The 25,586-nt window shown below is 42.1% G+C and overlaps 1 long non-coding RNA gene across 1 annotated transcript; it reads right to left on the bottom strand.

The window, feature by feature from the left end:
• LOC118498500 lies at positions 1 to 11,866 on the bottom strand. The gene is made up of 3 exons (XR_004900983.1): positions 11,604 to 11,866; positions 5,178 to 5,183; positions 1 to 12 (listed from the first exon to the last, which is right to left on the bottom strand). It is a non-coding gene; the product is annotated as an uncharacterized LOC118498500 (long non-coding RNA).
• Positions 11,867 to 25,586: the final 13,720 nt, after the last annotated feature.

Below are 25,586 nucleotides of genomic sequence, written 5' to 3'. Positions count from 1 at the left end.
TGACTAGAGCTGCTAAGAAGTTTCTTCTTTAACCTTTTCAAGCCCGATAGTGTGGGCTCCACATTCTTTTCTAAATATGCAAAAGCCACCTGTCTGATAATGTGGTCCAGATTATTGCTGGGACTCAGTGTCAGGTTCACTGCTTTGCAGTTTCCGGAATCCACCCATATGAATATCTATATTTAGTTGCCACCATCAATATTTTCCATGTCTTGAATGTTTAGCCAACTTTTGTAGGGGCTGTTGCTTTGACCTTGTAGTAAAGTTCTCAGCATGCATAGGATCCGAAATAAGTAATTAAATGGTCACCTGTTCACTGCAGTCAGCAACCTCTTCAACTTATTTCATGTCAGCTAAGGTTGGGAACCAAGCCGAGCACATTAGGGAGAGGAACAGCTCCTCTCCTAAATGTCCAATGGTTTTTGGGTGCCTAAGTGTCTTGTACATATAGCTTTGGTTTTTGCCCCTCAGGAGAACTGCTTCCCCACAGATACACAACAGGAGCCCCTCCACACTAGAAAGAATGCAAGCTGTGGGATGGGGACTGGTCATGAATACCTGGACCACAGCATTCTAGAAAAATCCCAACCCTCGAATTGCTTGAGTGGGAAAGAGATCAGTGACAGGATCTATTCCTGGGAGATCCAGAAAGATGTGTGTGTGTGGAGGGGTATCCACTGTGCAGATTAATGCTGTTGAATAATTTCCTCCACAAAATATGCTTAACATGAACATCTGGGGCAGATTAACAGGAAGAGGGTATTACAAAAGGTGATCCTTCGGGGGCAGGGGAGTAAGGTGAAAAGGGCCTAAGGATATCTCCATGACAATAGAATTCTCAGCTTATTTACAGAGTTCTGCATATGGGAAGTCTTATATTAGCATCTGGTGCTCCTGTTTAAGCAGCATAGTTGGACAATGTGTAATGGAGTGAGCCCTGAATTGTAAACTCCAGGAGGGAGGGGCCTATGTCTGTTTTGTTCGTCACTGTGGCCCCAAGTGCCTGGAACAATGTCTTACACGGGGTAGGAGATTGGGAATTATTTGTTTAAATCCACGACAATAAATAGTGTCATAATGTTGCTTAAAGAACAAAATAAGAACAAAAATTAATAAACTCATTGCTCCATTTTGAAGATATTAGGTAAATAACTCATTTGAAAACTGGTGAATAGAAGGAAAGAAGCAAACATTTATCTTCCCTTCCTACATAAAGAATACCCCACAGGGGAACCAAATATATCATGAGGGGAAGATTCATTTTGTAGAAAGAATTCTAGCTAATAAATGCAACAAGACTGACAGGATTGGGATGCCAGCATTCTGCATCCGCTCACAAATCAGTGGGTCTAGGTGTTGATCATCAGGTGTATTAACATTATAAGAAGAGTGACAACCAGTCCTGGCTGGTGTGGCTCAGTGGATTGAGCACCGGCCTGTGAACCAAGGAGCCACAGGTTCAATTCCCACTCAGGGCACATACCTGGGTTTCGGGCCAGGTCCCCAGTGAGGGGCAACCACATAATGATGTTCCTCTCCCTCTCTTTTTCCCTCCCTTTCCTTCTCTAAAAATAAATAAATAAAATCTTCCTTAAAAAATGAAGTGTGACAACCACACATTGTGTGCTTCCTGATGACCTACACACCACCACCTATGAAGTAATTTGGCCAAAATAATCAAACCTTAACCTGATCAAACTTCTAATTCTAACTTCCAGTTAGAATGGGATATCTAAGGAACAAACAGGTATGTCCAATTATTAAAATCCAGACTGTGGGCAACAGGACAAGACAAACACAATAGGGAAAGAGGAGAGAAAGAGAAGGATAGGGGGACCTTATAGAAGTAAAATGGCTTAAGAAAGGTATTGACAATTATGATTAATGAATTTGACTTTGATTCTAATTTGAGCAAATAAAATATTTAAATTTTTTTTAAAGAAATAATGTTCATGAATGAATGGTGGGAAGTTGAATGTAAGCTGCACCTTGACAGGCATGCCTGTGCTCAAGGACTGCTCTAAGCCACATAGCAGCAGGACTAATTTTAGTTCCCACCTGCTGATGAAAATAGGGCTGTGAATATTCTGCTTGATGGAATTAGTATCTGCTCCATTTCAAAGCTGTAAAAAATAGATGGGAAGGTACAAGAGAGCAGAGACCACCACATCTACCGTATTTGCTATCTCCCCAGTGCCTAGGAATGGCGTGAGTCACATATCCAAGTTCTCTAAAATATTTGCTGAGCTGAATAGCTGGAGTCTCACTCCACCAGTGCCACTAACTTGTTGTGAGATAAGCAAAGTATTGCTCTGTGTCTGAGCTTCCATTTCTTCACATGTGCAGTGAAGGGATTGGGCTTATTGCTAACGGAATCCCTTTCCAGTTCAGGTATTCTGTGATTAGAGAAGAAGCACTCAATGTCCCAGAAATTTGGCCAAGATCAACCATAGATAGATCCATGGGAATTATTTGTTACAAGAATTCTATGACACTTCCTGCCTTATACCATTAAACAATCTTCCTTGACTGCAAGAGAAAAACAACTGCCTTTGTCCAATCATTGTGCACTGATGGAACTCGGCTTTTCTTGTGAATTGAAAATTTTCTTTCTGTTGAAAGAAAAGGGACCACACTGACCCAGAGTCATTTCAGTTTGTGTCCCCCCAGGGAGTCAGCTGAGTGAATATTGAAGTCCCACCTGCTTGGCGGGTGTGAGCTGGCTGGAGCTCATTAAAATCAAGGGCAGCCCATCAGAGTTTCAGAACTGCTGAATAGCTGAGCAGGTTCTTTCTGACCCAGGGCGCATGTTCACAGGGATTTCCTTATCCAAGCCTCATGTTAAGTCCAGTTCCGTACCAAGCAACAGCTCCCTGGGTCTCCAATCAGAAGAACTCCCAAGGAAGAGTGAGGACCACAGAAGCCTGTGATAATACACAGGACAAGAGGTCCTAGTTTCCCAGTTGTGTACTTTCCCCCCAAGCCAGGCACCAGCTCCCAGCCCATGTTTTTTTTAATGGGTTGGGAGGTAGAGGAGGGCACAATGATCTAAGCAGACTTCTTTAGGGAACAAGGATGCTGGTGATGGTGGTTTCACTTCCCCCTATGTGGAGGCTTATTCAGACCAGTCATCAAGTCACTCAGAAAAAAAAAATATTTGTAAGATTCAAGGGTTCTCTTTGAGAATGGGTTATGGGATCTCCTTGCACCAAGGGTTGGGGAGGCCGCAGCCTGCTGAGTGGTTCTAAGCTGGACACTGTTGGCACTTTTGAGAGCCAAGAACAGTTAGAATTGACAGTCTAGAGAAGGAATATTAAAGTGGAAAAAGGTGTCAACATGAGGTGGCTAAGTTCATCGGAGAGCTCATTTGGAGGTAGGAGAGACAAAATGTGAAACCTGCTTAGCAAGCCATCAATCCTGCTTTACCCCACTGATTGGGTATAACTTAGATATTGTTACCTTCTAGTTTGATGATGGAACATCACAATAATTTTCTGAATTGTGCTGGTACCAAAATGATTTCTTACCTCATTTGCTTATTTCTGGCTTCTAATCCATCTGCTTCTCCCAAAGGATTGAAGGAGCTGGCTTCTTCCCTAGTTAAGTTCCTATGCAGGACTATGTTGAAAGACCTTTTCATGATGCTAGCAGCCGCAGGAGCCAGCTCCACTGTGGAAGGGCAGGGCCCCCAGTTCTAGTTACTGAACTATTCAGTATGACAAATATTTATGGGCACTTGTGCACATAGCTCTGTGGAGTGACAACAGGGAGAGAAAGGCTGTCCCTGTCCTTTCTACTTGGCCAAATCTTCTCCCAGGGCCTTTGGAATTTAAAGGGTGGGGAGCAAAGGTGACCTCAGAACAAAGGGGGACAGGTGACAGATAGGAACTCAGGAGCTTCCTATAGACACTGAAAGACGATGGGCCCTTTTAGAGGTCACTACCTGTGATTCCCAAACTGAGGTCTACAGACCCCTAGGTCTCCAAGACTGTGTTGGGGATGGGGTGGGGATTGAAACCACAGCATAAACATTGTCTTCTTACTTAAAGATAGTGATTAGAGTGTGGAGTCAGGGAGAGAACTCTCATTTTCTTTTAGACCTGTTATTTTTATATTTAAACAATCACATATTCATTTTAAAACTGAATTCAAAGATACTCCCTGCTTAGGGCAGGCTGCTTCATATTCTGCTTGGACCAGGCTGCCTCACTTACATTAGTGGCAGTTGTATAAGCTTTGAGTGACATTTCAATGGGAGAATTTACAAAGCTCTAAGACAACTGTGCAGCCCAGTGCTGTCTGATAGAAACACAGTGTGCACCAAGTGGGTAATTTAAATTATCTAGTAGTCACATAAAGAAGGAAGAAAAGGAAGAGGTGAACTTAATTTTAATAATTAACATTATTTAATATTGTAATAGTTAGCATAATAAACATTTTTGTTAACCCAATATAGTCAAAATATGATTTCAGTCTTTAAAAACTTAATGAGATCATTTACTTCATTTTCTTCATACTAAGTCCCTGAAATTTGATGTGTATTTGATACTCACCACACATTTCATTCTGGACTAGCCACATTTCCAGTTTTCAACAGCCATGTTGAACTCTAATGGGCTGTGCTGGCCTCACCTTGTCACTTCACAAATAAGGAAGTATGGCCATGCTCTGGGGTTACAATATCTGGTCTGCCTGCCTAAACTTTCCCCACAAAACTTTGGGTTCTTCTCCAGGCTCTTTTCTCCTCCTTTATGATGTGACTGTTCTCTTACTTCTAGAGGCTGGCAGACAGACAGACAGCCACACTCATACACTGCATGCATACACAGGTAATATTTGCTCATATGCTTTGCCTTTTACTTTCCATGCTCTCTTCACCACCACCTTCCGAGCCTCATGCAAACCAAACTACTCTATCCTGTGGCCAGTTGCTGAGGGCCCAGGCTACCAGACAATCCAACCCATGCTCAGAAATTTATGGGTGCTGAAAAAAATACAATAAAAATTTAGAAAAATAACAGGCTGAAAAAAAGAGAAATTAATGGGTGCTAATGGGTTCATGTGTGAAACTCCTTTCATCCTTACTCCAGCTCATTTCACAAAAACTCATGCATTTTAAGAGGGTTACTGGAAATAGGAGCTTATCCCAACTCTTGAATGTGGGAAATTTTATGCACTGGGGGCTTTGGCAGTGGGAAGCTGCCTTAAGGGTGCGGTTGTTAAATACTATTACAGGAGCATGAATAGTCATTGTTAAAATAAATGAGAAAATACAGTGACTATAAGTAGAAAAGGAAACTCACCCACAATCTCTTTACCTAAACATAGGCTCTGCTCCTATTATTTCCTTCCTGCCGGAGGCCTTTTGACTGGCCTGATACACTTACAAGGAGGTCCAGCTGTGATTGGGCCCATGGGCAGCATGCTTGTTGGATGCATTTCCCACAGCATGGGTTGCTTGCTAGTGTAACCCTCTCAGCCCCTTTCCACAGAATCCTCTCCTTAAAAACATGAAATCAAATTGAGGCTGTTCCACTGTGCTTCCTTCTTGCCATATCCAGTGCAGCCTGAGGCTGTCCTTTCTTCTGCAGGCTGGGAGCCCCGATCGCTGGGCAGTTGAATACAGGAGACCAAGCTGCTGAAGTAGGAAGCACTGCAGCTTTCATTGTCTGCCTTCAAGGCAGGGGTAGCCTGTGAAGGTTCCTTGACCCCAGTGGCCCCAGGCTGACCCCCCAACCAGAGGAGAGGTGCTGAACTGCCAAGAATGCAGTGGAATCCCGCTGAGGCTGGAGCCGCTGCCCGAGAAAATGTACGGAATGCCACTTGTTACGACACTCTGGCCTTTGCACAGAAAAGCTCTTTGGGCTTCAACAAAGGTAGGGTGCATGGTTTCAGACTAAGGGTCTAATCCGAGTTCACTTCAGTCTGTCTCAAAAGGAGGACACCAGCTCATTAAAAACAGAGCAAAGCAGTGGTGCTACAGAGATGACTTGAACTTGAAAAAGTTCCTACTCTCTCTCAATTTCAAGCCAGATATCAAATCTCATCTTTTAAAACAACAACATCAACAACAAAAAAAAGTCCCATGGACTCTTCACAAATGGGTATTTAAAAACATTTTTTATTATGCAGTGGTTTTGGGTGTAGAACTTAGTGGTTAGACACTCATAGACTTCACAGTGTACCCTCAATGTTTCCAGTACCCAGCTGGCACCATACATGGTTATCACAATATTATTGAGTATATTTTATGCTACAAAATGGTATTCTTATAAGGATACATCCACTGTAATGCACAGAGTAATGAAAAGACTTAGAATTTACTATTATTTAGAATTTATCACTATTATTAATTTCATTAGCTTCATGAGATCTCATTTTGGTGATGGCGGAGTGTGTATGCTGGGGATTGGCAGGTAAAGTAATATCAGAACTAGACTGGGACTGTCTAACATTTGCCTAATACTTTCCAGTTTATAAACATTTCAAAGCCATTTTTCACATATTTAAATAAAGTGTAACCCTGAAGATAACATAAGAGGTATGGGCTGTTTGTGTGGTGACACAAGGAAACTGAGGCCTCTAGAAGGTGATAAGGCTTATACAGTAAACACAGTATTAACAATGTACATCATCATCATCATCATCATCATCATCATCTTCTATTACTAGAAACAGACAACACATATAGTGCTAAGGGCTTTGAACATACTTTCTCATTACACTAACTACAGTCCTAGGAGGGAAGGTCTCCTTATTCTTCCTATGTTATAAATGAGGATAGTGCAGCACAGGGATGTTCAGTACCTTGCCTAAAGCAACACAGGTAGTATATGTCAGAGCATGTATTTGAATGAAGACCTCTACAACTCCTAATCATGGCTCCTCTCACCTATTCTCCTTGGCAGTCAGAGTGAAAGAACATTTGACAAATGTGGATACTGGTGTATTGCAGCTCTTTCATGTTTGACCCCTATACACATTTATTCTTTCAGCATTTATTGAGTGACTACTATATGTATGGCTCTGTGTGTGCGTAGGGGATATGGTGGTGGTGAGAGATAAAAGGGAAGATATCTTCATGAAATTTATGATATTGTCCCTCTCATCATCGAGTTTATACTCTAGGGTGATTGGCAAATGTGTAAATATCTAAAGACCTAGAATGCAAAAGGGCTCACAAGAAGTATTGGTAATCTACTGTGGGATCCAGTGGCTCAGCTTAAAATGAGAAGGGGCAGAAGGAGTAATCTCCCCCCTGGAAATAGCCTATGCAACACATGGCAGCAGGGTGTGGTGATAATGGTGGTGCATGGAACTACACAGAGGACAAGATCAGGGAAGAGCAGGAAGCTCCTTGAGATTGGAACACAGGGTGTTGAGGCTTGAAACAGTGAAAGATGAGCCCAGCAAGGCAATTTTGGTCCAGCTGTTTGAATGGAATGCTGGGGAGTTTAGTTTATATCTTGTAGGTGATGGGGACCCACTGAACAATGTTCAGGAGGAAAATGAGAGCATGACATGCCACACTTGATTTTTAAGGAAGATGTTGGGGAAGCTGGGGAAGCAGGGCTGTATTCTTTCTGGAGGCTTTGCTAGAGAATCTGTTTCCTTCCATTTTCCAGGTTATAGAGGCTGCTTGTGTCTTAGCGGATAGCACCTTCCTCCACCTTCAAAGCCAAAGGTGCAGCATTTAAAAATTTTTATCTGACCTCTGCTTCCATTGTTATACCCCCTTCTCTGACTCTCTCATGCCTCCCAATCATAAAGAGCTTGTGACAACAATGGGTCCACCTGTATGATCTAGTATAATCTCCCCAACTCAGGATCCCAAACCACATATGCAAAGTCCCTTGTGTCATGTAAGGTGACAGGCTCTGAGGATTTGGACGGGGCATTATGTAGCCTTTCATGCCTAGGCTCCTTTAAACCATCTCTTTCCCAAGTACCTTACCAAAAAACAAGTGTTCATCAGCTGTAACTACTTCGGTTTTCTTCCTGGTACTTGGTGAACCTCTGAAAAAGATACCTTATGGGCCAGTAGGGGTGCTCTCCATGACTCTCCCTTACTGCTCACAGAGGACCCTGGAAATGAGACATGGTCATTGACCTCAGAAATCAGCCTCTTGGGGCCCCTGACTAGGCTGCTGCTGAGCTCAGAATTAACAGAAGCTCAAAAGAGCTTAATTGAAAGACTCACTGAGCTGCTGTATTTTTTGGTGTGGCCAGGGACGATGCTAGGTGCTAGGGATGTAACCATGAAGAAGACTTGGCCCTGCCCTCAAGATGCTCACAACTTAGAGGGAGAAGCAGACAGGTTAACACTACAATTCCATGTGACAAGTGTCCCCATGGTTGCATAGTCTCTAGAAGGTTTAAACCTCCGTGAAGCCTTCGGGGAGGACTGGAGGTGCTGAGCTGACTCAAAAGAAGCAGGAACCAGTAAAGAACTAACATACATTGTGAACTTTAGAATTAACCTGAACACTTTACATATACGTGAACTCATGTAGGCCACATAACCATCATTGTGCCCATTTCACAGATGAGAAGACCAAGGCACAAAGAAGTTCAGTGACTTGTTCAAGGTCACACAACTGGCAAATGTCAGAGCTCAATCCAGGCAGCCTGGCTTCAAAAATCATGCTTTTCACAACATGTTATAGTACTTGCTAAATCACATGCTAAGGTTGGTTCCCAGGGGGCTGGAATCACTGAGGTGGATCTCCACACTAAATTAGAGCTTCAGAGTCCCAGAACAATTTGTTCTTGGAAGTAAAGTTGCACTATAGCTTAGGAGCTGATGTTCTCTTGCCAGCCCTGGAGATGTTTGAGGCCCCAAGGAGCTCACAGGGTTCCTGTGAGCAATAGCAGCTGCTATTGTAGCCCCCCCCCCCCCCCGAGAAATGTTACACTTTGGAACTGGTTTATTTTTATCTTATTCTATCCCCCAAGGAATTCTGGGACTGAAAACCGGTTTGCTTGTTTTACCTAAAAACAAATGAACAGGAAAGGCAAAAGATATGATTAAAAAAAAATCACTGACTGACTGTATCCTTGAAAGAGAGTACTTTTAGCACTCTGTGAACGCTTCTCTCATTAGGGGGTTAATGAAGAGTTAACTAGATGAATATCTTGACTGAATGCTGGACCCTCTAAAACCACATCCATTTTAATTTTAGACAAGGGTTAAATTAAAGTTTCTTTTGTTCTAGCTATGAATAAATGGTTTGCTGCACAAATTAATGGTATAAACCCAAATGCCTGGGTGAATTCAAGAGAAAAAAAAGTCTCAATCCCCCTCAAGTACTGAAAACCTATACACTGTCATAAAAAATATGCTGATTAAAAATCATTCTTACTCGTTCAGCAGATCCTCCAAGGAGTTCTATGTAATGGTTTTGTTAGGCTAAACCTAATGACTGTGTGAAAACCTTGGAGCCAGCTTGTGGGGTCTGGTGCACCCCATCTCTGCTTTAGATCACTTTGTGTATGCATATAATAAGATTTAGAGCTTTAGCAGTCCTTGATGTTTAGTTATTTTATCAACTGTTTTCAGAGGATCTTTAAAGGACAACCCCTCATCATATTTCATGGCATTATTTGTGCTAAGTGTGTTTTGAATATATTGCAGCTGAGCCTCTGGAAATAAAGTGGAAGGTTTCAATGATGTGGTCTCTGGGGCCTAGACTGGCCTTTCCCCAGACAAATACCTACCTGTCTTTGAGCAAACCAATCAATGGCCACTACTCCTATGATTGCCCAGGAGGAATGGGCTGCCCTCCATCTCCCGCTGCACCTGGTGCTTGCTTCTCTTATAGCACCCACCACACCACTCAGCACCTGCTTTGTGTACACGTCTGTCTCCTTAACTAGACTCTTAATGTCTCCAGGGCAGGGGGCTTTTATAATTTTTTCTAAAGCTTTGAACAACTATTTCAATTACATAAATAATACCTACAAACAATTTCATTGTAAAAAAAAGGAGATAAAACAACATTGGTCCTTCATTCCCCCATTCCCATTCCCTTCATATGTATCCAAATTATTCAGTTTTTTAATTTTTAATTTTATTTTTAATTGAGGTTACAACCACATGACATTATATTTACCACCTTAATTTATAATTATACAGTTTAGTAGTTAAGTATATTCATATTGTTATGCAACAGATTTCTAGAATGTTTTATTCTTGCAAAACTGAAACTCTGTGCCCATTAAACACTATTTCCCCCCTGACCCTCCTACTCCCAGCCCTTGCCAACTACTTTTCTATTTGTTATTTCTGGGAATTTCACTACTCTAGCTACCTCATATAAATAAAATAATATAACATTTGTCCTCTTGTGACTGGGCTATTTTATTTAGCAGAATGACCTCAAGTTTCGTCCATGTCGTAGCATGTGTCCGAATTTCATTCTTCTCTTTTTTAAAGTTTGCTTGCTAATCTCTTATACTTTTTTAAAGATTTTATTTAATTTTAGAGAGAGGAGAAGAGAGGGAGAAAGAGAGAGAGAGAAACACTGATGTGCAAGAGATGTATCAGTTGGCTGCCCCTAGCTCGCCCCCAACCAGGGACCTGGCTCACAACCCAGGCATGTGCCCTGATTGGGAATAGAACCAATGACCTTTTGGTTTGCAGGCTGGCACTCAGTCCACTGAGCCACACCATCCAGGGAAAATTTAATTCTTTTATAAAGCTGAATAATATTTTATTATATGGCTATGTCACATTTTGTTTATCCATTTATCCATTGATGGACATTTGGGTTGCATCCATTACTTGGTTATTGTGAATACAGTCATGTGCTGCTTAAGGATGTGTTGGAGGATGATGAACCACATATATGACGGTGGTCTCATAAGATGATAATGGAACTGAACAATTCTTATCACCTAAGAATTTACATTCTACTTGGAAGAGAATCAGTAATACAATCTGTAAGATAATTTCTGATTATGGTAAATGCTATAAAGGAAATAAAAGAGTCATGTGATGACATGTCTCGTGGGTCACAAACTTCCTGAGTTGGTTAAGGAAGGCTCAAGAAGCCATGTGAAAGACTTTGAGTCAAGATGGAGGTATAAGTAAATGTGATTTGCCTCCTTGCCTAACCACAGCAAAATTTCAGCTAAACCACAGAACAACTATCTCTCAGATATCTCTCAGATATCATCAGAAAATCAAGCTGTATGGATGTCTGACAACTAAGCAATTAAAAAAAAACTACATTCATCCAGATGGGTAGGACAGATAGAGGAGCAGAGACATGGAGACGCGGAATGAGTTGGTTCTACACCCACATGTGGTAGACATAGAACAGAGGGATATCTCGGGAGTGAGGGATCCCAGCCCCACACCAGACCTCCAAGCACAGGACTGTAGCACCAAGAAGATAAGTCTCCATAACTTCTAGCTGTGAAATCCAGTGGGGGTTGGGTTGACAGAAGTAACTGTGGGATTCTCAGGAGTCTCCTCTTGGAGGGCCCTGCACACAGACTTACTCAGACTCACTTCCTCTGGGCTCCAGGATTGAGACAGCATCTTGAAGGGTGTACAGGGAAGAACCGAAGTGTCTGGCATCAGGGTGAGAACTTGGGACAGCTTCCTCCTAGACAGAACTGCAGACAGCAGCCATTGTACCTCTTCTGAGCTCTGCCCCACACAGAGCCACAGTGTGGCAGCATCATATCTGAGTCCCAATCAATCTGGCTCACATGATAATCCCTACCCTGATGATTACCTAAGGGTCAGCCCCAACCAACTTAGGGGTTCACCCAAGCTAGTAACAGTGGCTTTTCCATATGAAGGGCTGGGCTAGGTGCAGGCTTCAGACCTTACTAAATCTGATCATGCAAGCAACAGCTGAGCTTAGGCCCAGAAAAAGCAGCAGCCATCTGCAGATTGCTTTATAGCATACACTAAAGGGCCCAGACAGAACACAGGTGGAGGCTGACCTTGGCCTGCACTGCCTGGGAAATCCCAGAGCCTGTATATCTAGTAGACAGTTGCAGGCCACACTGTAGCACTACCCAACCATCTCCACAAGCCAATGAGGGAGGTGGTTGCTGACCAGAGGTCACAGCCAGTCCTACTATCTGTCGGGACTGGGTAAATCCCTCCCATTGAACTGCTGACAACCATCAAGGCTCATCTACAAGAGAAGGGAGTACTCAGCCCACACAGAGGGCATACCTTGAAGACTCAGCTTGGAGGATAGGGGTGGCTATGCCACTGGACACTACAGGACATCTACTACATTATACCATGCTACCAAGACACAGAGTCAAAGCAGCTCTACCTAATACGTAGAAACAAACACAAGGAGAATGCCAAAACAAAGAGACAAAGAAATATGACCCAAATGAAAAACAAACAAACAAACAAACAAACAGAACAAAACTCCATAAAAAAGAACTAAACAAAATGGAGATAAGCAGATGCAGAGTTAAAAACACTGGTTATAAGCATGTTCAAGGAACTCAGTGGGTACTTTAACAGTATAAAAACAATCCAATCAGAAATGAGGTATAGCCCTGGCTGGTGTAGCTCAGTGGATTGAGTGCTGGCATAGCTCAGTGGACTGAGTGCTGGCCTGTGAACCAAAGGGTCGCTGGTTTGGTTCCCACTCAGGGCACATGCCTGGGTTGCAGGCTACGTCCCCAGTGGGAGGTACATGAGAGGCAACAACACATTGATGTTTCTCTCCCTCTTTCTCTTCCCTTCTCTAAAAAATAAATAAATAATCTTAAAAGAAAGAAATGAAGTATACACTAATTGAAATAAAGAAAAAAAATTACAGGGAATTAATAGCAGAGTGGATGAAGCTGAGAATGAAATCATTGATTTGGAACATAGGAAGAAAAAGTCATCCAATCAGTGCAGCAAGAAGAAAAAAGAATCCAAAAAATAAAGGATGGTGTAAGGGGCCTCTAGGACAACTTCAAGTATTCCAACATTTGCATCACAGGGGGGCCAGAAGGAAAAGAGAAAGAAGAATAAATTGGAAACCTGTCTGAAAAAAAATAATGAGAGAAAACTTCCTCAGTTTGGTGAAGGAGATAGACATACAAGTCCAGGAAGCACAGAGAGTCCTAAGCAAGATGGATGCAAAGAGAACCACACCAAGACACATCATAATTAAAATGCCAAAGGTTAAAGATAAAGAGATAATCTTAAAAACAGCAAGAGAAAAGCAGAAAGTTATCTACAAAGGAATTCCCCACAAAGGCGTTCCCCTGAGACTGTCAGCTGATTCCTCAAAAGCAACTTTATAGGCTAGAAGGGTTTGGCAAGAAATATTTAAAGTCATGAAAAGCAAGGACTTACAACCTGGATTACTCCATCCAGCAAAGCTATCATTTAGAATGGAAGGGCAGATAAAGAGCTTCCCAGACAAGGTAAAGCTAAAAGAGTTTATCATCACCAAACCATTACTATATGAAATGCTAAAGGGACTTATTTAAGAAAAAGAGGATCAAAACTGTGAACATTAAAATGGTAATAAATGCATAGCTATCAGTAATTGAATCTAAAAAACAAACTAAGCAAACAAGCAGAACAGAAACAGAATCGTAGATATGGAGAATATTGGAATGGTCGCCAGTGGGGAGGAAGCTCTGGGGGGATGGGAGAACAGGTGCAGGGATTAAGAAGTGTAAGTCAGTAGTTACAGAATAAGCAGGTGGATGTCAAGATCAAGTACAGGAAATGGAGAAGCCAAAGAACTTATATGCATGACCCATGGATATGAACAAAGGAGGACAGATTGCCAGAGCAAGTGGGGGGTGCTGAGTGAAGGGAGGGAAAGAGGGAAAATTGGAATCACTGTAATAGCATAATCAATAAAAATAAATAAATAAAAAATATTTTTAAAAAGAAGCCATGTGGTACATAAATGCTTGCCGAATTAATGAATGAATTGAAGTAAGTTATTTTCTGGAATGAACGTGTTTTTCATTCCATAGTATATATAGCTCTGTATAGAATATAAGGAGGGACCAAAAAAAAAAAACACAGAATGTATTTATAAAAAATTATGTATTCTTACATGTTTGAACTTTAGTCACCTTCAAAGTATTCTTCATTTGATGCAATACACCTAATTGAGATGTTTTTTCCACTGCTCCAGTTTTTGAACTTGTCATTTTTTTGCATTTTAAGCATATTATATTGATTATGCTTTTACAGTTGTCCCATTTTTTTCTCCCCTCTATCTCCCTCCATCCTGTACCCCCCTACCCTCCAGCATTCTCCCCACTTAGTTCATACCCATGGGCTGTACATATAAGTTCTTTGGCTTCTCCATTTCTTATACTATTCTTAACCTTCCTCTGTATATTTTGTGCCTATAGATTATGCTTCCTTTTTTCCAATTATGCTTCTTATTCCCTGTACCATTTTCCCCCATTCTCCCCACTCCCCTGCCCTGCTGATAACCCTCCATGTGATCTCCATTTCTGTGATTCTGTTCCTGTTCTAGTTGTGTGCTTAGTTTTTCTTTTTGTTTTTAGGTTTAGTTGTTGATAGTTGTGAGTTTGCTGTCATTTTACTGTTCATAGTTTTTTATCTTCTTTTTCTTAGCTAAGTCCCTTTAACATTTCATATATTTCCTCATTATTTCCCCACACTGGAACCCTGGGTTTCTCAGTCTGTCTTCTTCCTCAGTTGGTACTCCTGGCTTATCGCATGTGAATGTGGGAAATCTTGTCCACTAGTGGCTGCCTTGCCTGCCCCAATCTGCTGCTGCCATGCCATGAGTCCTCTCTGTCCCAGTTTTCTATCTCTGCCCCTCCTACCAGTCTGGATGAATATTTCTTCTTTAACTCCTTGATTGTTGCACTTCGATGCAGTTTGATTTTCTGGCAATTTTGGTTGTTTTCTGTTTTTTTTTTTAAAGATTTTATTTATTTATTTTTAGAGAGGGAAGGGTGGGAGGGAGAGAGAGAGAGAGAAACATCAATGTGTGGTTGCTGGGGGTTATGGCCTGCAACCCAGGAATGTACCCTGGCTGGGTGTTTTCTGTTTTTAAATTGGTTGTTATCCTTCTTTTGGTTGTGTGAGGATGTGAAGCGTTGCTACCTATGCCTCCATCTTGGCCGGAACTCTGAACTTGTCAGTTTTGATGCCTTTCAGTGCTTCTGCTTTTTTGTTTCACCTCTTCCACATTGGCAAAATGTTTCCCTTTGAGGACTTCTTTCATGCAGGAAACAAACAAAAAACGTCGCTCAGGGAGAGATCAGGTGAATAGGGAGGGTGGGGCAAGGGGGTCATGTTGCTTTTGATCAAAAACCACTGAACAAGACTTCCGGCAAGATGGAGGAATAGGTGGACGCACCGTATCTCCTCGCACAACTAACATTAGAACAACAATAATTTACAACAATAATTTACAGTCAGAATAACGCCCAGATCCGGCAGAGGATTTACCTGAATGGAAGTCGGGCAGCCAAGAAGTTGAAGTAGACGCGTTCATCCGGACTGGTAGGAGAAGACGAGCCAGGCGGGTGCGGGGCTGGCTCGGGTTGGCAGCGTGCGGAGGTCGGGGGAAGTTTGGGGCGAAATCGGCGCGACAGCCATCCGGGGCGCTAGAACGCAGCGGTGATCCCTGAGTACACGAGCTGCGGCTGGCAGACCCAGAGGGGTAGTGATTGTGGACCAGGGCAAAACTCGCAGCCCGGGAGCCCAGAGAAGGGTCTGAGTCCAGGAGAATGGAACTATTACAATTGTTTTCTCCCGTCCCCGCTCCCGCTCCTGCCCCGCCCCCACATATAACGTCACAATCTAGCGACTGGGGTGCCCAGCCCCGGTGAACACCTAAGGCTCCGCCCCCCCCACCGTAACAAGAGCAACCAGACCGGAAAAAAAAAAAGGAGAGACGGGAAAAATATGTTTTCAACAGAGCAGATCAGTCCCCCAGGACTCATCCTTTTGAGCGACTAAGAAATAGCCAACCTATCAGATGCGCAGTTCAAAACACTGGTGATCAAAAAAGCTCACAGAATTGGTTGATTTTGGGTGCAATTTAGATGAAAGGATGCAGGTTACCATAAAAGAGATGCAGGAAGATATGCGGAGGAGAGCCAATAGTGAAAGGAAGGAATATGAGTCTCAAAACAATACAGTGGACCAGAAGGAAGATAGAATCAACCAAGCAGGAAAGCATGATGAAATAAGAATTCAAAAAATCGAGGAAAAGATTAAGAGCATCCAAGACACCTTTAAACGTTCCAATATCCGAATTATAGGGGTACCAGAATCAGAAGGGGAAAAGCCACAAATTGAGCACATATTTGAACAAATAATAAAGGAGAACTTCCCTGATCTGGCAAAGGGAACAGTCTTCCAAGAAATCCAAGAAGCTCAGAGAGCCCCAAAGAAGTTGGATCAAGAAGAAACACACCAAGGCACATCATAATTACATTAGCCAAGGTAAAAATGAAGGAGAGAATCCTAGAAGCAGCAAGAGATAAGGGGACAGTAACCTACAAAGGAGTTCCCATCAGACTGTCAGCTGATTTCTCCAAAGAGACCTTACAGGCAAGAAGGGGCTGGAAAGAAATATTCCAAGTCATGAAAGACAAGGACCTACATCCCAGATTGCTCTATCCAGCAAAGCTCTCATTTAGAATGGAAGGGCAGATAAAGTGCTTCTCAGAAAAGGTCAAGTTAAAGGAGTTCCTCATCACCAAGCCCTTATTTTATGAAATGCTAAAGGGACTTATCTAAGAAAAGAAGATAAAGAAAAGACATGTATAGTAAAAGGACAGCAAACTCACAAATATTAACAACCACACCTAAAGCAAAACCAAAAGAAACTAAGTAAACAATTAGAACAGAAACAGAATCACAGAAATGGAGGGCACATGGAAGGTTAGCAGCAGGGGGGTGGGATGAGGAGAGAGGGGGGAAGGTATAGAGAATAAGTAGCATAGAATGTAGGTTGAAAATAGATAGGGGGAGGGCAAGAATAGTATGGGAAATGTAGAAGCTAAGGAACTCATAAGTATGACACATGGACATGAACTAAAGGGGGGAAATGTGGGTGGGAGGGGGGTACAGGGGGGAGGGGAGAGAGACAACTGTAATAGCATAATCAATAAAGTATATTTTTAAAAAAAACACTGAACACTCAGTGCGGTGTGGGCAGGTGCACTCATAAATCACCTTTCATGAAATGGGCAAATGCACTGAAAGAGTCTTCCAAAAAAATTCACTGAAGCCAAACTCAGCCTCTCACAACAATGCCAGCTGGTGTACTGATACAGATGGTTTCCTAGAACACTCACCTACTGGGGAAAGTCTGTACACAAGGGGAATCCAGAAGATAATTCTGGGGTTTGGGGGGTCACCCCCTCATATATAGCTATGTATAGCTATAGCTGTCTATAGAGACTTAACCGTCTGCCAAGGGATGGGTCATGGGATGTGTAAGACCAAATGTCCCAAGGTTAGATGCTGCTCTAACTCATGAAGGGTCCTGTGTGAGTCAACTTTAAAGACCAGGATTTTCACTATTGGATAACTTGAGGCTTTGATGTTCACAGGCATATTCTTCTAAGTGAAGTCTTTGAGATATGAGCTGGCACAAGCTTTGTGTGGATAAAATGATAATCTGTATACTACCACCTGTATCTTATCATATATATTGTCATAGGCAATCACAGAATATGTATCTGCATGGAAGGCTGAATTGAGAAAAAGGATGAGTTCAAGGGAACAGGAGAAATTGAGAAGGTGGGGTGGTGCCAGACCTTCCCAGAATAGGGTCCTACTGAAGATCATGGTATCAGCTTTCTCTATCTAAGGTTGACCAAAAATGAGAAAGCCCCATTTTAAGCACTTATTTCCTCCCCCCCACTGGGAGGGAGACAGATAGGAACAGCTCTGTCAGAAAAGTGGGAGACCTAGAAAGCCAGTGGAAATAGTGGATGTCAGTGCCAAAGACATCATCCTCAGTGACACTTGACACTTGGCCTTTTTGGTGCTATGCAGACAGGAGTGGCCATGGACTTTGAGTAGTTATCCCAGATAATGTCCTATGGCCTTACCCCTTGAAGAGTGATGGTAGCAATATCTGGCTAGGATGACACTTCTCACTTGTTGAGGTCCTGTGTGACTGTACCCATGGGGATTTGGCTGGGTTTTCATGAATCACTAACTGAATGGGATGTTCTGATGTTTCTCTTTGGATCCTAAATGGAAGTTGCTTATCTATGGATATATATTCTCTGAAAGTTCATTGCATGACTGTAGCCCATTAAAAATGTTTCACCATAATCAGACATGGGTTCAAACCACTTGGAGTATGGTGCCCTTACTGAATTGGGAGTTGCGATCCTGGGTCTCAGCCTATGACATTCTGTATGCTACCCAACATCTCTGGCCAGCAGTTTCCTCATCTGTAACATGATAAATCTGGACTGGATGACACCCACTGCACCTTTCAGTGTGAGATTCAATAATTATGTGATTTTATGACTTCTTCAAATGTAGATATTCTGCAGATGTAGGGGCCCACGGTGATTTTATGGAAACCACAAAAGTCAAAAGGGCTCAAACCTCTTGAGTTGGGAGGAAAAAATATAGTATGTTATTTACAAGATTTGCAAGTTTCTAAATTAGTTGGATTTGTAAAATGTGCAATGAAGAAGGAAATAAGAAGAAACAAGATTAAACATGAATTGACGAGAAGAAAAGATCAAAGACTCAGAGCTTTATTTCCCAGTTGCTGAGCTCAGCTGTCAGGAACTTCCCCTGCTCCCACTAGCTGGAGGCAGGGCTGAGTGTAGCTGCTGACTAAGGGCCACAGAGCAGGGCCCTATTCAATGGCTGTTTTCAACCCATTTGGAATTTTGCAAGGGCAGTTAGCTGGATCCTCAGACCCAAGAGAGCCTCTCATCTAATTGCTCTGCTTTCTTTGTTCCTGACTCTGGAGGACCAAGTTTCACTCCAGACAGAATCTCATAGAATAGGTCAACAACTTTGGTGGTGAAAGTTTAAGATATTTCAAGTTTTTCCATTTTGGACTCATTTGCTTCCAATGGTGTGAAAATCTACTTTCAATGAATTTTTCCTTTGAATGTTCCATATTAATAAGAGATGGATGGCTACAGAGCTGGATCTAGTTTGGCCCACTCCAGGTGAATCCAAGGTAACTTTAAATGAAACTATTTTGTCAAAGTAATGGAGCAGAGAAACTAAAGGAATCTATGGCCCCCACCCTTGCCACAGAAGTGAAGTGCAGGGAATGTAAGTTTAGGAAGTTGTTTTTAGAGGTTTTTAATCTTTGCATAATTGTTTTAAAAAGAAAGTTTGGGATGTCCCGCTTTTTCTTTTCACTTAGTTCAGAGTAGGCATCCAATGGAGGGACCCTCACATTCCACATAGTCCACAGAGTCTACATTGTGAAGTCGAGGAAGTGGCACCAAAAGCCCTTTGTTGTGGAGCTGCACACCTTGCTCCTGCCAAAGTGAGAGACCTAGATTCTCCAAGGACTATGGTGACTCTGACGAATGGGACCCTTCAAAGCCACCTGTACTCACCAGAGCAAGTTCTTTTTAGAGGAAGCTCTGCTGTCCAGCTCATGGCGGCCACAGGAAAGGTGAGGCCAAGGCAAGGGAAGTAAGTAGACTCAAGACATGATGACCAGGGGTGTTGGCATCCCTGATCACAGAACAGTAAAGGAGTGGTGATGAGAAACTGCATGGATCAGAGTGTTTGGGGAGTTGCCAGATGAGGAAAGAAACAGATGAGATGGGAGTTCAGGAGGAAGGGCAATAAAGAGATTCACAAGGAAAGAGAGAGGGTGAAACAGAAGTGTCAGTGGTGCTGCTCAAAGAAATCAAAATATTGAAAGTAAGAGCAGACTCATTTATCTTTCTTCCTTAGATTGGGCTTCAGAGACTTGATTTGGGCATGTAGCTTGAATGCCTGGGATGCTTGGCCAGCACTGGCCTACTTCCACATCTTGGCCAAGCCTTCCCCAACCCTGAGGCTTTAGTTGGAGGGTTCTCTCAGTTCTGCACTTTGCTTTGGTGCCCTGCATGCTATTACTCTGCCCACCTTCTCTTCTGGTTCCTTCCTCCTTCCTTCTCTTGTCCTCTTACTTTCCTTGGCTTTTCCCCTCAGTTTTCCAACCATATCACCCTCAAGAGGGACTGACGTACCCCGTTTTTTTTAGTGCCTGTAACATAACTAAGAATTAGGTAAGACCCAAGGGCACCCTGTCATGGTGACAAAGTTACAATTAAGTACATCAGATATGTTGTGTGGTCAGCAAGAATGTTGGCCTTCCTCAGCAGAACTAACTAGAACTCTAGAGCCCAAGGAGTTTGTCAAATGTAGCTCTCACTTCCCTACTATCCCTTGAGGCCTTGCATGGAGACACTTCTGATGCTTGGCTTTCTGTCTCACTGCAGATGGATTTTAATAAGGTCATGCTAATGGTATTTTGCCTGTTGCAGTAAGATTTGTAGACTGCCCACATCAGCAGACATAGGGTAAAAAAAAAAAAAAATCAAGATCCACTTCATGTTTGCTAACCCAAAGTGAGTGTGCTTTATAGACTCCAAATGTGTAGATCAAGGTTGCTAACTCTTTCTGCATATAGCTGACTTCCCAAACTCCAACCCTATCAACAATCTGTGACTCTTCAGACCCTGTGGGAGGTGACAACTGTGAGTAAGTTTGCCAAAGGTGGCAGAAACAGGATTGTACTTTATGAGACTTCCACTCTAAAGAGATGGTGAGTTCCCTGGCTGGTGAATACTGGCCTGTGAACCAAAAGGTCACTTGACTGATTCCTGGTCAGTGGTTTGATTCCAGGTCAGAGGCACATGGCTGGGTTGTGGGCCAGGTCCCCAGTTGAGGGCATTTGACAGGCAACTGATGGATGTTTCTCTCCCTCTCTTTCTCCCTCTGTTCCCCTTTCTCTAAAAAATAAAATAAAATCTTTTTTAAAAGATCTTTAAAAAAAGAGACTGTGAGCATATTTCTAGGCACTCCCCTCAAAAGAAGGCAGGGCACATGATGTGACCAGGCCAAGTGTGCTTACATGAACAACAACAAGAAATACTCGGAACTGGGATTGCTGTATAAAATACAGGACATGTGTTTGCCAAAATTATGACAAGCACTATTTTCTGTAAATCCAGAGAAAGGCCTCTGCAGGATTGCCAGGGTCCTTTGGAAACACGGTTTTAGTTCCTATAGCTCTGTTCCCCATCTCAATACCCCAGCAGTCCTCACTCAGCTTCTGGTAGCATTTAGAAAGCTTTAGTAATCACTGAAAGCAAATGATAGAACACAGATTTTTAAAAGGACAGCTTTATTGTTGCCAACATTATGGGCATTGTTTGTTAGAGTTTGTTGTTTTTGGATGGGGATAAGAAGAAGGAGAAATTTGATCAAACCCTTCCAGCCCCAAGACCTGGATTCTGGGGCTAGGCCAACATCTGCCACAGCTAAAGCAGGCCCCTTCTTTCTTGGGCTTTTTTTGCCCACTACTTCCCGATGCCCACTGTCACCACATGGAGGCAAACACAGACTTGGGATGGTTTTCAGGCCCCTCCTGGCTTTCTTGCCATGTGGTTTCCTTTAAAAGAAAAAACTGAAGAGCAAAGTTGAAGTTATAGAGAAACCTGTGAAACACTGCGTTCTAGACATGGGTTTCCTGGTATGAGGCTGTGGTGGCTGTAGACTAAAGGTCTAGAAAGTCTCTTCCACCACGACCATTCTAGGATTGTTTGATTTCAGTGTAGAAGAAAAAAAATGCCAGTGTTTTCTTTAGAGAGAAGAATTTAATGATTTATGTTAATATTTAATTATGAAATTTTTCAGATTATTGCAATTTTCATTCAATTAAGACATTAGGCTGTCTGACATAGCATGTACATATGCTATGTGAAATTGAGTTACAATGTGAACTTGAAGTCCTGCACAAGATTGGGGGTGTTTGCTAAGAATCTGGCTATTTCTTCAGATAAACACTAGGTGGCATGGAGGACTTAATAAATAGAAAACACTAATACACAAATTGGAAACTAGAGGATGACCCTCTCCTTCAGTTTGCAGAAATTGTAAAATCTCCCCATCAAAGTTCAACAGAAACATCACCACTGTGACTAATATTGCTTATTAAGGCATTCCCAAAAAGAACTGGGTTGGAGGAATGGGCTCACAAAATATCCTTGTATAATCTTGAGTATCATTCTATAAACGTGATGATAAATTCAAAAATATAATTGTTACCATGACCAGATTCCTGAATAAAAAACAGTCTATTTCTGTCAGTGTGGACATGTTTTTCATTTGAGAAATCCTGACAGACTTTTGTCTTCCCTCTTTCCCTTTATGAAATTGGCCAAGTGGGCAGGGGATGGGGGGCGGGGAACCGACTCCATTCACTCTTCTCCAAACATCCCTGGTTAAAAAGGCTGGATTTTCCCTGCCATTTTGACATTCCCAACATGTTTGTTTCCCTGTATTCAGTGCTAGAAGGAGGAGTGAATATCTTTTCATTAATGCCAAGAATAAAAAAATAGGGAGTAGGTGTCCTAGCTACAGGGCACTTGCTTGAACCTTTATTCTGACAATACTGTACCCTCTCTTTGGTTTAGCAAATCAGGGAAATAGGGTAAAGCAAAGTGTCAACACACAAAACATTCTTGGACTACCATGTACCAATTATAGTGTGGGCTCTTCAAGGATCTCTTTTGGCCTTCTAGAGGTTGAAAGTCCTAAATCTCTCTCTCTCTCTCTCTCTCTCTCTCTCACACACACACACACACACACACACACACACACACAGAGTTACTAGCCAGGGAGCAAAGGCTTTGCCCCTGCCTGACAGGCTGGTAAGGGCAGAGGTAAAGGTTACTGCTACTTAGATCAGTGGAGAGTGACATCTTTTTTCCAGGTATAATGTCTAAAAACAAGAGTCAGTTTTGTTAAGGAGGGCTGTCTTGTCATAGCTGAAGACTAGGCTAAAATAGCTTGAAACCTCACTTCTGTTCAGAGGACCTACGGTAAGTAACCAAGACACTCAGGTCCAGTTTTCAGAGAAGTAGCAGTTAGGTGCCAGGCAATGTGAGTTTGTGGTTGTGTGATGTCTCTTAACTCTGGCTGAGCCTCTGTGTCCTCATCTGTGAAATGGGAATTACCAGAGGGTTGCACAGAGGAGCAGATCAAATGGGAAGGCCCTTTGGAGACCATGTCATACCATGGTATCATTATTCCAAGGAGAAGAGGAAGAACACAGATTGCACTTCTGCTGCCTTCTGAATTTCAGCAGAGGTAGCAAAAACTAGGCAGTCCAATGATGCAGACTGATCCTAGTAGTGTGAACCAAAATGGCTGCCCTTTCCTACTATACTTAGAAGGTGTCTCTTCACCTATATTTTTGCAAATTTTAAGTCTCTCACTCTTGCTCCTTCATAAAGGAAATACTGCACACAAGATCTCTTTTTCAATTCACTTTAATGTGCAGATTTGTATCAGCCCAGTTTTGATATAAATCATGGTAATTTCCACAGAAGAGAGTTTCACACAGACACATACATGCATACACACACAGAATGTAACATGCACTTTAAAATAAAAGAATATTTTATTTCTTGAGGTTTTTTGGGACATTGCAGTAAAAACCATTATAATCTGGTTGCATTTTGTCTGAAATTTTTCATGTTCCCTCTCTCCCTGGAAATGAAGTCTGTTAATACAATTTCAACAAGAATTACATCCACTTTTTAAAAAGATTTTATTTATTTATTTTTAGAGAGGGAAGGGAGGGAGAAAGAGAGAGAGAGAAAGAAATATCAATGTGTGGTTGCTGGGGGTCATGGTCCGCAACCCAGGCATGTATCCTGACTGGGAATTGACCCTGCAACACTTTGGTTCGCAGCCTGCGCTCAATCCACTGAGCTATGCCAGCCAGGGCCTACATCCACTTTATTAGTGTACTGCACTCTTTAGAAGTGATGGACTTGCTTAAAAATTAATCAGGGGAAATCTTTTCTACAAAAATCACTATGTTCCAGGTGATCAGTTTTTCAAATATGTATTTTTTTCTGAGAAGCTCTCCTCCCCCAGCACGTTTTTATGAAACATTTTAAAGATACAGCAAACTTGAAATGTTTTCACAGTGAACATCCATATATGTGTCATCTAGATTTTGCCTCCACTGTTTGACTATATTTGTTTTATGCACGAATCTATCTTATTTTCCTGAAGTACGAATATGGATTTGGGCCTATTGAATTTGCTCAAAATGGCATCCATCTGTTGAGACTCTTACAAAGCTTTCACTCTCTTTGTACTTACTTAAAACAAAAATTATTGTTTACCTGAAGACTTTATTTTGCCTGGTGAATTGCCCTGCACATACAAATACAGTGACCTCATGCTGCCTTGGCCAAGGGCTGAAGTGTAACTCTGATGATGGACCGTTAGCCGTGGTTCAGTGAGCTCAAGATCAGACTGCCCCAGTTCTGTGCACTTGTGGCTTAGGTGAGATGATGGGTTTTCAGGGTCCCTTGGGACTTAAATTACCATGAGTGAGTAGGTACCAGAATGTGCATGGTGTCCCTCTTCTCCTACCACTCCATTCTCCTTGATCAAGTTAATCTTCAGGCCTACCATCATTTCTCTATATTAGATCTGAGCCATGCACAGCTTGCATACCAAAAGTGCCAGGTTTTTATTATTTGCACTGGCCTGCAAAGATAGCTGATCTTTAAGTGCCCTTGATCCTTCATTTTTATACTTGGATGTGGCCTTTCTTTATCTTATTCATGGAAAATGTATGATGCCTCCTTTGCCTGTCTATTCAGAGTTACTATTCCCCCAAATAATGTAAAATATCTCAAAAAGCTCTAAAAGTACCTCTCAAAAGTTTTCATAGTCATGTTGTAAAAGATCTCAGATAGGAGAAAATGACTAAGGATTAACTAAAGACATACTAAATTGTGAGTGGTTGATGGAATTTTATTTTCCCAGAGGTTAATTCCACTTTAAAAGAAAGAGGTGCTTATTAGTTCAAATAGATCTTGAAATGGTAGTTTATGTGAGATATCATCATAAGAGTGGTCGTAGTGCCCTTGTCTACTTCCAGACCTGTGCTCCTTTGGTTCTCTTCACCCTTATGAAAACAGAACAAGGACTTGTTATATCTGACTCTCTTCAGAGAAGTTGCTGACCCTTGCTGTAGACCTTCACTGTAGAAGGCATATTTCTTCCTTCTATTTGGGCTTGTTTTATGTACCACTGCCTTAAGTAAATAACATGTTAAAGTGTCGTAGGTAGTTTCTGGAAAGTTTAGGAGTTTTCTAAACATGGAGCAGATGCACAGAACATCTGGGTGGTAGGCTTTTGGCAATGCTTCAAGGGTCCCATTGTCACAGACAGCTGGGGCCCATCTGTCAGTGTGGGCATTTAAAAGCGCCTAAAGTAAAATGTTTTTATTTTTTATTAGTTTATCTCAAATGAACTTTTGGAAGTATAGATCCCCATATAGTACTGAAACATTCTACCCAAATTTCCAAATCTTCACACTGTACCAAATGCTTGATTTTTCAAAAAATATTAT

Source organism: Phyllostomus discolor, chromosome X, assembly GCF_004126475.2.
Source record: "Phyllostomus discolor isolate MPI-MPIP mPhyDis1 chromosome X, mPhyDis1.pri.v3, whole genome shotgun sequence".
In the NCBI taxonomy this organism is placed as follows: Eukaryota; Metazoa; Chordata; class Mammalia; order Chiroptera; family Phyllostomidae; genus Phyllostomus; species Phyllostomus discolor.
Note: the sequence above shows the minus strand (reverse complement) of the source record. Positions and strands in the feature narration are given on the sequence as shown.